This window comes from Lepidochelys kempii, chromosome 1, assembly GCF_965140285.1.
Source record: "Lepidochelys kempii isolate rLepKem1 chromosome 1, rLepKem1.hap1, whole genome shotgun sequence".
NCBI lineage: Eukaryota > Metazoa > Chordata > Testudines > Cheloniidae > Lepidochelys > Lepidochelys kempii.
This window is the reverse complement of record NC_136380.1, coordinates 194,843,549-194,857,179: the sequence shown is the minus strand read 5'-3', so window position 1 is coordinate 194,857,179 and position 13,631 is coordinate 194,843,549.

Below are 13,631 nucleotides of genomic sequence, written 5' to 3'. Positions count from 1 at the left end.
GAGCATCTGTTCTACTGCCCCATGCAAGTCCCACTAAGACTTCACTACCCAAATGGCAAATACTGGGCCAAATGGGGTGGGCTGTAAGTCAGGATAGAATTTGGCCCATTTAATTTAGGTCTGCATTAAGATACTTTTCTCCCCCCTCAGAAAAAAAAATCTGTCTTAAGGCGGTTGCTAATATGGTGTTAATAAAAGGAAAGAGTTAACTTTCTTGAATGCTAAGTTGATAGTGTAAATCCCTTTTGTTGTTGTTCTGAGCACCTAATATGTTAACACGCTTCTCATTTCAAATCCAACCACAAATAATTAGGAACATTCAGACTGCTGATGAATTTGTGTCAATATTTTTACTTTATGATTATTTCTAAAGCTGTATTTTCTATAACTAACTATGTAGTTCAGATAGGGCTGTAGAAAATAATGCAAGTATCGTAGAGCACTAAAAGCAGTAGGGCAGTGGCCAATGAGTAAACACAATGCCTGGGTGCATCTTAATGGGGTGTTAAGAATAGGGAGAATGTAAAGGAGAAGTTCAGAAAGAGTACATGTTGGGTTCGTTGGAGAGTAGTACAGCCCAACTGCTGAGTTCTGTAACTCAGAATAAAGACAAGTTGAACTCTAACTTTATTTGTACTTCAGGCTTTCAGCATTTGTAATTGATTTACTAAGAGCTATCTCTTTAAGTTCAATAACCAGATGGAGGATATTTAATTGGTGAAGCTGCACTGCTCGTGTATTTACATACAGAATATAAAAGAAGCAAAAATGTTCATTCCCACTGTATCCCATGTCTTTAATGCTGTAACCTTTTCTTTTGGGCTGCATTCCTGAATCACATCCCAAAATTCTAAAAGCATTTTATGGTTCCCCCACTTCCCTCAAGCATGATTATTGTGTCAGCATTGTGCTTCCATATATTAAGTATTTCAAACAAGGAGAAAGTCATATGAAAAGCTCTCAAAAGTGCTACTTATCTCTGTTTTCTCTAGTCAGCCTTGAAAGGGAACTCTCTTTTGGCCGCCTCACAGAATGAAATATTTAAAGCCATCCCTTTGATTTCCCACCTTAAATAGAAAACAAAATGACAATTTTGAACAAGATGAATATTTTTTTACTCTGATACCTCATTAAGCTCGCTCGAGATGTGTGCCCCTCTGCACTTTCAAAGGCCTGCAAAGGGATTTTAGCTTTGTGATTCCTGTTTCACTGAGTCCCCATCCACTGCTTTGAACATTTGGTGAAAAGGGTTAAGGGAAAATCTCTGTAGCATGGCATCTGTGAACAGTCTTCATTTTTGTTTCTTATAAACAATAGTTTCTTATGGTGTGGATGTGCTTACCTGGGTTATCTCTGAACTAGGAGGTGGCCTAAATCTACACTCTGAACCTGAAGTGATATTTTTTTGACATTTAAAAAGTTGGGTTAATTTTACTCATTTTCACTTTGACATTTTGGGCTAGATCTCCATTCTTGATGCTGTTCCAGCAGCACAAATGGGCTGTAAAGCTGCCTTAGGTAGACAGCTGATAATTATCCTAACCCAGAGGAATCCTTGGGTGGGGCAAATCTGGTCTTGTCACCTGCCTTCTACGAGGTCCCCTGACCTAGCAGGTATCTGTGGAGGATGTCCTGAGGGAGGAGTCATGGTTGGAATGTTGGGTACCCTATTTGGCATAATATCTTTGGAGGACCATTGCTAGGCAGTGTCAATTAAAGAAGTTTCAGGATTGCTCTACTTACACCTGGGCCAAACTAGCCCTCAACATCCCTATGGATCAGGGGGGTACAAAGGTGATATATGGTCACAGGTCATCTTTGCCTCTCTCCCCTCGGGCTCTACACTGACTGCAGCTTGACCAGATTTGAGAACCAGACTGCCTGGTTACATCTAGGACAAGAAGTGCCAAAACGTCACAGGAAAGTCTTGTTCTGGTATTTTCAGCCCAATGGGAAGGAACAGAAGTTTCATGACATTTGTAGTTCAGGTTGGCAGGCTCATAGGCTTTGGATCCACACATCCATCATCAAAAGGCAGTCTCCAAGTTCCTTGAGATTCCCCATCACTCCTCTGAATTGTTGAGGAATCGTTTTAGCTGTTGCCATGCCCAGATGTAGGGATCCCAAAGCAATACTGAGATGATGTGTGTGCTAGCAGTCAGATAACATTAAGCATGTTTGTTTTTTGTTCAAGCAGGATGAAACCAACAGGGTTGTATAGAAATGTAATAGCGTTCACTAGAAATTACTCTGAACACCTATAGAATTGTATAGAGAATAAGATCAATAGTATAGGTTCTTTGAACTATTCTATAGAATTCTATAGTAAGAAGAAGATAATTCTCTAAATTCTATAATATTCAAACACAATTCTAGAAATGTTGCTATTTTGTATCAAATTCAATAGGGTTTTTACATAAGGACAAAGTGAAGCTTATCAACAAACAAAAAGGAATACAGGGCAAATTTGCAAACAGGAAAAAGTGAAGCAGAAAGAAGAATACATGATAATCCAACCGGTTCTCTCCTTTTCTTAAAAAAGTCTCTGCATTGTCCAAGAATTTATGCTTGAGACAATACATTTCTCTCCAGAAAAAATTTAGAGCAGGATTATCAAAAGCACTCTCTCAGTTCCCATGGAAGTTGATGGCAATATTATCATTGGCTTGATAGGTAGTAGAATTAGGTCAAAGTTGAATGCTTTTGAAAATCCCACCCAGATCAATAAGATTGGAAAATAGGGAACACTATCTAAAGGAAAGATACCGCATGTTCAGCAGCGCAAATATCCCTTCAGCCTCCCCACTGATTGGAGGTCCCCTCTCTTAGGCCAGATATGCTTGGGAATGAATTATTTCACAGTTGAATTGAGGGAAATTATTCATTTTACCTTAGGCTACCAAATAATCAATGCATTGTACTGTAAGAAATTTAAGTCACACATCCTGTAAACTCAAGCAGATTCAAGCCAATGTCCTCAATGTGAAAGTCACTGCAGCTTCTTACCAACTCCCTGGGCCATCCATTCCATCCTCCCTACTCCTACCTTTGTTGTTTGAACAGCTCTCTCTTTATGTAGTTTTTCTGCAATTTGAAATCATCATAAACAAATTATTCTGCACTTTAAGGTTTTCTATTATTAGATGACCCCTGAAATTCTGTGTATTGTACTTTGGCATTCAATTCCATTCAAGTTCATTAACATTTTCTACCTCATACACACTTCTCTACAAAATGCAAAAGCGGCATGCCAGCAGCTGCCCTGGGGAGAAGAGGTAGAACAATATACTTCATAATTCAGATATCAAAAAAATCCATGAAACACAGTAAAATAATAATTACATGTAAGTGCTGTGCAAATGATAATGTCTGATTGAATGCCTCCTTTACTGGAGGATCTACTACTATGGTAACAGACAAAGAGCCTAATTTATTCTGACTAATCAGGATTGATGTTAATTAAAGAAGATTTCAAGATAATGAGTTCTCATTACTATGTGATAGATAGAAATAGATTGTTCTACCTCTAGGTAAAATAACCAATTAGGTAACTTCTGTTTTTAAGGGCTTCTCCCTTCCCCCCACCCCCCGAAGTCTTATCTCATCCTGCCTTCTCTTTCTATTGTCAAAATATTAATATTTACATGTCTGATTTTATCACTACTCATTTAGATGGGTTTTTTTTTTTAAATTCAGACCAGACTTTCTCCAATTCAATAGTCTTTTTTCTGCACCCCTCAAGGAAAAGCACAGAATAACTTTAAAAATAAAAGCTTTAGAATGAAATTTTTAAAAAAAAAACACATATGTACTCTGGAAAATACAAGGGAATGTGAGGAAAAAGAGTGCAAACTCTCACAGAGCCATAGCAGGAGTCAAAGTTTAGTTGGCCAAAAAAATTGCTTTAAAAAATGTTGCCCAACTTTTGTCAGACATCTTTCCAATCATTTAAATAGGGACTGTCTGGTTACTGCATTCTTGGAAAAAACATTCTCCCAGCCTGGTGGAGGATGGAAAAGGACCCATCATTGTACTAAATATACAATGTACTTTGTACAGCTGGGATGGAGACCAAACCCAAATTTGTGAAGGTTCTGAAATATTCTGCTAACTCTTTTTTCTTTTCTTTTTAAATTTGCATGTGGCTCAGCGTTTCCAGATCCCAGTTAGGATCAGAAATGGAAGTGCCCAAAAGACTCAGAGAGGGTTGGCTTCTGGCTCTTTCCCAACACCATCATCAGTGCTCCAAAAACCAGCAACATCACTTGTGCTCTATATGTACGGGGATGCAAAGAGGTCCAGAGTAATTCTGAAACCAAGAGATTAGTCTGGAACTATCAGACTAACTAAACAACTAAGGCTAACAGCACTCCATTTCCAGAATTTGACCCTATTGGTTCTAATATTACTGTGTTCTACTGGTACACCAGCTTTCTTAAATTAAGAACTGCAGTTATGAAATGAGCCTTCCAATACATTGGTTTGAGAGAATAAATTCACCCTGTGAAATACTACTTGATGATAATGTGTGCCACACAGAAAATACAGGTTTCAGAGTAGCAGCCGTGTTAGTCTGTATTCACAAAAAGAAAAGGAGGACTTGTGGCACCTTAGAGACTAACCAATTTATTTGAGCATAAGCTTTCGTGAGCTACAGCTCACTTCATCAGATGCATAAAGTGGAAAATACAGTGGGGAGATTTATATACACACAGACCATGAAAAAATGGGTGTTTATCATACACATTGTAAGGAGAGAGTGATCACTTAAGATGAGCTATTACCAGCAGGAGAGTGCCCAGCTTGTTTTTTGTTCTCTAAAGTACTCTTTAAAGGCCTCCTCCAGCTCCAGTGGGAGTCTTTCCATTGACTTCAGTGGCAATTGGATCAGGCTCTTAATGATTATGCAAGGAAGATGTTTGTTACAGACAAATACAGCACTTCTACCTGCATTAGGGGCAAGGAAGGATATTTTTATTAAGACACTGTACTGGGAGTAAGGTGATCTGAGTTCTATGCCTGGGTCAGCCACTGATTTCTTGAGTATCACCTAATCAATAAGCTTATATGGGTGTCAGTAACTTAACATTCTCAAGATATTTGACATGCCAGGAAATGCTTGTAACAGGTCTAAGTTTGACCTGCTATACACCCTGAGAACTGTGTGGGAGGACCCTGCACCCACACAGAGCCTCATTGACATCACTTAGTCTAATCTTGCCTCATTTCCCAAATTTCTGCTTCTTTGCTGTAACCCTTTCTCCTTTTCTTTGTCTGTCTTCTCTATTTAAGTCGTAAGAGCAGCTGTCTTTTACTGGCTGCATGTCCAGTGCCAATGGAGCCCTGATTTTGGTTGGGGCTACTGGAGAACAAATGATCATTAACCCTAAAATAATAAAGTAGTACAGTTATAATGAATGGCACGTGTATGTGACTACAAAAAGATTTAATTTTATTAGACCAAAACAGGTGCATACTTTAAAGGCTATCCTTGTGACTAGTGTCAGAACAAGCTACATTTGCAATTAGGGATTGATAAACCTGTTTTCAGCAATCATCAAGGCTGAAATTCTGGCTAATGAAGCCTATTAAAATAAATGTGTGCAAGTTTATTTTTGTCTGTTCATTAAATTCTAAGCGATTGAGTAAATGCAAATCAGACCCCAAATGACTGCACAAAAAGGAAAAGATATTTGTTAGAGAAAGCCCATAAGAATTACAGTGTTTATTAACACTAAAACAATGATACTTAGATGGCTTCTTCATTCATAATGCTCAAGGTGATTTGCAAAGGTTGATAAATATTATCACCATTTTTGCGGATAAGGAAACTGAGGCACAGAAAGCTGAAGTGACTCATCCATGTCACCCAGAAAGCTGATGGCAGAGCCAGGAATAGAAACTAGGTCATGCCATCACCAGTCCACTGTTCCATGTATCTAGATCAGTGGTTCCCAAACTTGTTCCGCCACTTGTGCGGGGAAAGCCCCTGGCGGGCCGGGCCAGTTTGCTTACCTGCCGCGTCCGCAAACTGGCCCATCCCACCAGGGGCTTTCCCTCCACAAACAGTGGAACAAGTCTGGGAACCACTGATCTAGACAATACAACAGGCTAAGAGGAACTCTTAGAGCTCAGGAGTGAAATTTTGTGCTGAGCCTCTAAGAGGAGCAACACAGAATTTGCAGACCAAGAAGCCTGGGGACTGAGGCAGCTTTAAGCCACCGTTTGCACCCTACCAGAGGCTGAAGCAGTTCCAGTATAACTTAGACAGACCTGGAAGCCTGCCTATGTTACAGCATCCTCCCCAGATGCACTGCTCAAAATCTCTGCAACACTGCATGCTGTAGCCCTACCCCTGGCATGCCTCAGCATCCCTCTCCTACTCCCAGGTTTGCTCCCTATACCAAAGCTTGTGACAAGCATCCTTGAAAGACAGCTTGCAGTTTTGTTCCACAGTTCCTGCAGTGGGGAAGTTGTCCCCCATCCAGAATTGGGGCTCGAAGCGCTCCTTTATGCTTTAAGCATGAAGGAGCCAGAGAATGGGTGAGAGATGACAGTCTCAGAAGGGAATGGAAGAATACTATAAAAAATATTGCTGTAACAATTTTCTGTGATGCTCATGGAAGGGAAAGAGATTGCTAGACTGTAGATAAAAGTGTGCTGGCCTAATTAATGAGAATGATGATGAGCTAGAACATAGTTATTAGGTTCATTAGTAATAAAAGCACAAATTCTGGGCCAAATTCTTCTCTCATGCCCCTGTCAGTCTGGTTATGCAGGATGGACACTTATGTGAGAATAGAATTTGGGTCAGTAACTCTTTCTAGAATAGATTTGGACCACTTGTGAAAGAAAGTATTTGAGAACGGTATAATGGTGATATTAAAAATGTAAACAATACCATCTGTAACTATGTTCAGTCAATATTGCTGTGTAGAACCCAGAGAAACCCAAGAATCATCTGGTTGGAAGCACATTACAAGCCAGAAATATATGCCAGATAGGCATTTTTTGGTAAGACTGGATCGAGTTTTGAAGAAACAGGTTGAACTTTGAGTGGACTTGGGTTAAATTTCCAGTAAACTTGGACTGGTTCCTGGTTTCAGAGCTAAGGAAATCCTATCAATAAAACATGGTGGTTTCACATAGTTTTTACCCAAGATCAGGCCAAATTCAGTCGTTTGGGGTGAATCTTGCTTTGTTTTGAGGTTTATTCAAACCTAAAAACTCAAAATGAAACCCAAGGGGCACAAACCTATGTGTAATGAAGCAAAAAAATAAGGACTGTATAACCCACTGTGAACCAAAACCACTGAGCACTGTACTGCTCTAAGGGTAATAATCATGGAAGTTAGAGATGAAAACTTTATACTAGGCTATCTGGTCCATTCCCACGGTACTAGTTTAGAATTGTTCCCTACCTATATTCTCTAACGTTTTGTCTAGCTCTGCTATTAATGCCTCTGGCAGCCCCAAGTAAACAGGACTTCCTGATGTCTACATAATCCATTAATTTTTAAATCAATTTATTTAATTCTTTTCAAAAATAGAACAGAATGGAAAATACAATGCAGAATAATTAAAAATATGGCAATGTTTTTATGAATACAACAAATAGATTTAATGCCGGAGTACTCAGAGACAAAGGAAAGCATATTGATACTGTGACACTGGCAGACCAGGTGCCAGCTCACGCCAAAGCCCCAGGTTAATTCATTTGTGTAGTAGTGTAGATCAAAGTTATTGTTAAATCAAACATAAGAGTGCATTTGGTGTTTAAACTTCATAAAAACTAATGGGATGTTACTTGCACTGTTTTCACTTATCTGTATCCCGTTATAAGGTAGTAGCAAACATTGACATTGTGTATATCTGTGTAACTAAATAACCCATCAAACAAGAAAGAAGCTTTGTGAAATGCAAATGGAGAATGTTAGCAGAAAAGTGTTAATTTCAAAGCAAGGGGTCATTGTGTGTGGTGATCAGAGGTCAAAGACTCTGACAGAGAGGGAGGATTGCATTTAAAGGAAGACCCCGTATGGGTAGTGCCCTGTCAGCTTGTTTTCTGTGAGGAGAAGCTATACGTATGGATTCAGGGAAAGATCCCTCATCTTTGGATTGTTTGGACTCTTACAGGGAAGGGTATCATAGTACATATATATATTTACCTGCTTTAACCTCTCAATAACTCTCACTTCCTTTTCTTAGCTAATAAACCTTTAGTTAACTTACTATAGAATTGGCTATCAATGTCTTTGGTGTAAGATCTAGGATACCAATTGATCTAGGATAAGTGGCTGGTCTCTTGGGACTGGGAACAACCTGAATGTGGTGTGATTTTTGGTGTAAATAACCGTTTTTCTCATAGTCCGTCTTGCCTGGGGGACAAGATAGACCTGAGTGTCTAAGGGGACTGTCTGTGACTCCACTATAAAACTATTGTAGTACTTTGGGAGTTCACATTTGGTACTGGGTGAAATCTGATTATAGACCACACCACCAGTTTGGGGTGTCTGCCATGTTTTCTGACAGTCTGCCCTGAGGAAGGCACTCACGGTCGTGAGCCACTCCAGACAGCACGACAGATGTTATCTATTGGGGGAAAGAAGCAATTGTATGTATGGAGACCCTGTCTGTCCTTCAGGGATTAATTTGTTTATATTGTACAAATGGAATAGTAATCACTATGTTGCACATGTGGTCATATGGAACTTCATAGCAACAGCTAGGATAAAGTTCAGATTCTCCTGCTCCAAAAGCAGAGTTCACTACCACCACCTGAGCTATAGGAGAATTTTCATTAGCTAGTACCAATATAGAGTCTATGACATAACCGAGCAGCTTATCTGCCAGTTGCACACACCCTAGCCACTTCATTACAACAGTCTACAAAGTTGAGCGAAACAATATAGAAATCACTAGGGTGAGAGATGGTCCTAGGTATTTCTGGGGGACACGTCTACAGCCTTTTCATGGCCTCCCCCAGGAGTACTATAAAAATAAAGCAAAAGTAGACAAAATGCAAAAGACAGGCTTGTGTTCTAATCAACACTCAGCCCCAAAGTGCTGTCCTCCAAGGGGGCTCTTTTCAGATCCAGCGCCTAAACTCTAGCATTGGGGCTGGTTTTCAAGATGCTGCATTTTAATAATGAAGGGTTATGGCAGTGAAAAGGGATATCCTCTTCTACCTAGCTACAACCTTGAATCACATGTCATCTTGCTTCAGGAGACACATTCCACCATTGATATTCAACTTTCAGTTCCAGGCTACGCTGTCATTGGCTCATCATCATCACAAGCAGTATGGGAATAGCATATTTCATTACAGAAGGACTGTCCATTTTTGCTATATCCACATGTGATCCAAATGACATCACAGAATGGCAGGCAATAAAGATGAATGACCGTATGCTGATTAATGTCTACAAATCTTCATCAGTTAACTAACCAACCACTGATCTGCCCACCTTTCTGGGTCCTTCCATTTACAGTAGTGACTTCAGTTCCCACCATGCCAATTGGGGATACCCTGACAACAATGCAGCAAAGAGAATCTAATGGAGTTGACATCAGTCACTGACCTGCAACTCCTCTATGACCCAAAGCGAACACCAAGTTTTCACAGTAACAGATGACCAATGGGTTCTTGACCATCACTTTTTCATCTTCTGGGTAACTGCTGTCAATGGTAATAGAGAAGAAGGTGCTTGAAGCTTTCCTGAAGTCTCAGCATCAGCCATCTTTCATCACCAAGGGTCTGCAGATGTCAACAACAAACAGCTTATGGAAGGTCCAGGGGCATTTTCTGAAAGCTTGGTGGAAGGTCTTTCCAGCAGAACTAAAGATGTCTCTCAGCGAACTGGCTGAGCTGGACTTGACATGTCCAGCCAGTATAAATGACTCCTACCAAACCTTCTGCAAATTAGTTCAGGCAGCTGCTAAGAAATCAACCCCTAGAAGCTATTACCAACCGTATATCCCCCAGTGGTCAACAAAGGCAATTAAGCTTGACCAGGAATTGAAATCTGCTGGTAATGAACAGAAGGCCATTAATAAGACCAATGAACTTATTCAACTGCTGGATCAAATCAGGAACAATTGACTGGAGAGAGAGGGCTTTTTTACTCACTGTAGCTGGAAAGACCACCAAAAGACTTTCTGGAGACCCAGCCTTGGCACAAAGAAGTTTACAGTCACTGCAAATGCTATTCCATCTGGGCTAATGGCTGTATACAGAACTTGCATAAGTCTTTCAGACGTGGTCAAAATTGAGGTTAAAGAGAGGTGGCAGGCTCCTGCTGTGGATTCAAAATTGATGGCTCCTTTTTTAGACAAACACTGGACCAGGCCATAAAGCTAATGAAAACACTAAAGGCTGCAGGCCTAGATTATATCCATATGGAGTCCTTACTTCAGGTAGACCAAAAATCTGGCACAGGGCAAAGTTGTAGGCATTCCAAAACCAGGAAAACAGCTGGAAGATCTCAAGAGCTATTCACCAATCTCAGATGAACAATGGTCCAACAGCTATGTCATCGCAGAGTGGCAGTAACTGTGGGATAGAAAGACAGGAACGCTGATGAATCTCAGCTGCCCTAATTTACACCTCCCTGTCTGCAAACTGGAACACAGATCCCAGAATAGGCTTAATAGACTTCTGACTGGATTAAACCAAATGTCTGCATTGTGGTAGCCACTCTGGCCATTCCAATCTTCACAGTTCACCTATAAGGCAGCAATGCAGAGGGTCAAACGTGGTGAAGGAGTACACAGTTAGATGATTGGGGAGTGCATTGCAACACCTTGCTACTCTCAGTGATGCAGCAATTAGATGGCTGAACAATCTAGATATCAGCTTGAATGATGCATATGAAAGAAGAATAGGACCTTTTAAAAAAAATCTCCAAGTTGCTCTTTAATAAATGTACCCTAGATCTTTATAACCAAATAGTATTATTGAGGATCTCTTTATTTTTCCAATTTTGTCCAATGTGAAGAAGGTTAGATTTTGTTTAAAAAATAATTAAAATGTTAGATTAGATTTTCCAGAATTGTCCTGTTTGGAGAATGTTAAATTAACGCATGGGTGCATGACTAAATGAAGAGGTTATCAGTGACTGGGCATTAATAAAATCAGAGGGGTGTAGAATTCCTTTTGCTTCATATAGGGCTACTGTTTGTTGGATCTCTTTGGTACCATGCAGCTACAGTACATATTTACTCAGAAAGTTTTTAATAAAATTGGAAGTACCCAGCCCACCATTTGCCACTGGCCTAAACAATATTCTTGGGTTCCCGTTGAAGCAGCCCTGCTTTCCCACATAAATGGTTGCTGTAGAATGAAGAAATAATTCAAAATGTAGAAACAAGCCTTTATCAATACTGACTGACAGGGAATCTTTTTATCTTCTCTGATGGGGGACAGAGGATGCACACATTTTCGGTTATAATTATTATCTTCCTAGAAGAAATATAATAATTAATGCTTCAGTTTTTGATGTCCTGTAATTAGAATGCTTTAGAACTGTAAAGAAAGTTGGTCTTAATGAAGAGGCTGAAGCCAGAGAAAGATATTTAACAAAGAGGTGAAGTAAAGTGCCATTGGAGATCTCATTAGATAAGTTCATAGCAGACAATAGAGTGGAAATAACAGTTCACGAATAACTTACATAAGCTAACCAAATATAAGAGAACATAAGCTTCAGTGTGTCTCTTTATGAAAGTACAGATCAATCCAGCTATCCCAATTTGAACAGAGTTAGTTCAGCTCATAGTATACTCTTATTATTCCATCTCAGCCTTTTCAGGAGATGAGCAATAAGCACCCACTGTTTCCGTGTTACTAGTTTTGGCAAGACCCATAGAATGCTCATAAAAATAGTCTGCCTAGAAGATACCTTACTCTGAAGCTGTTCATCAAAGTGGTCAGTGGGAATCCTAGGCAAGAATCCTTGGAATCCTAGAAAACCCATCTGTCATCTACTCTAGTCCCCCCCACAAATCATTTTTCTACCCCATTCTTAAACATCCCTAGTGATAGTGCAACAATCAAACCTTTCAGGTCATTCCACATACCTGAAAATTTCACTTATTTTGAAGAATATTGTTCTGAAGACTAACCTAAATGCATATATCTGGTTCCTTTTAGTTCTTTTCATTTCCTATAGTGACATTATCAACCGCTAGAAGTAAACCCTTCTCCTCCTCTATATTTCTATGTCCCCAAATAGATCCAGGGGAATTTGCACAGCCTTTTCTGCAACAGGAATATTTTGGGGGAAATTCACATGATTAGACTTTTCTCTCACCATCCTCTTGTCTCAGTCCAATTCTCTAAGCATGTCCTTAGAATGCCCTTCATCCCACCTCATAGTTCTCCTCTTCATGTCTCCAGTTCTAAGGATTTCTCTATTCAAACTATCAGTTTGATCCAAAAGCCCATTGAAATTACATGGAAACTTTCCATTGATTTTGATAGACATAGGACATAGGTGATCAACACTGCACACAGCACTTTAAATAATGTCTGACAAATTTCTTATAGGCCCTGCCATTTTCTGGGGTAAATCTAAGAAACACAATAGAACTGGATTCCTAGTATTCATTTCAGTGCATATGACAAAAAGAAACAATTGATCTGAAAGCATTTAATCAAAGCATTCTAAAACTAAATCTACTGTATCCTCTGGTGAGCCAAATACATCATAATGTTCTTGTTCAAATCGGTGTGTTGTAAGGATCACTGCTTGGAGCTCTCCAAGAAGCGTATTGCTTTGGAAGGATATATGGGTCATATGAAGAGAAATCAAGACGACAGCATTGTTTTAGGAGGAAAATGATAACCGTGAAAAGGATAGGCAGCAGGGCTTGAGCTGTCATTTTGTAAATACCTAGCCAGACTGGGAATCAGGACACCTGCTTCTCCTCCCAGCTCTGTTGCCACAAATTTGATCTGCCCCCTTGGGCAAGTCTTTTGATCTCTCAGCACTTCAGTTTTTCTAGCTGTAAAGTTGGGATAGTGTTGCTTATCCAACTTCAAGAAATGCTCTGAAATGTACAGATCAAAAGTACTTTATAATGTCTAGGTATTGTTACTACTGAATGGCTGTGTCTCCTGTGGCAGGGCACTGCTGGGGATTTGGAGAAATGGATTGGGGCTGGTAAATAGCCTAGGTTTGCCTAATCACTGACTGCACCTGCCAGCCTCATTAGGTAGGAGCTATAAGGCTGGGAGGAAGTGAGTGAAAAGGGCCACAGAGACCAGGAGGCTCAGGGAGAGGTAGAAGCCTGTTACTCTGTTGCTGACCAAGCCTGTATTAGGCCAAGCCATTGTAAATAGCCTGTATATAGTAGGAAACTCGTGGTGGGAAACAGACACAAATAAAGGGCATGGGAGTTGCACCAGCTTGGAGTGTCCCTGAGTCTTTCAGGAGCGGAGCCAAAGAGCTGGATATGCAGGGGTGCAACAGGCCCCCTGTTACACAGTGGGGGGCTTATCCAGGATCTGAAGCCACTGCCAAGGAGTGGCAACTCGAGTACGGAGGGCACCATGCAATGGCTCGCTAAGCAGCAGGAGGAGCTGCAGAAGACCCTGCAGACTTTCCAGCAGTCCAACCAGGCTGAGAGACAGG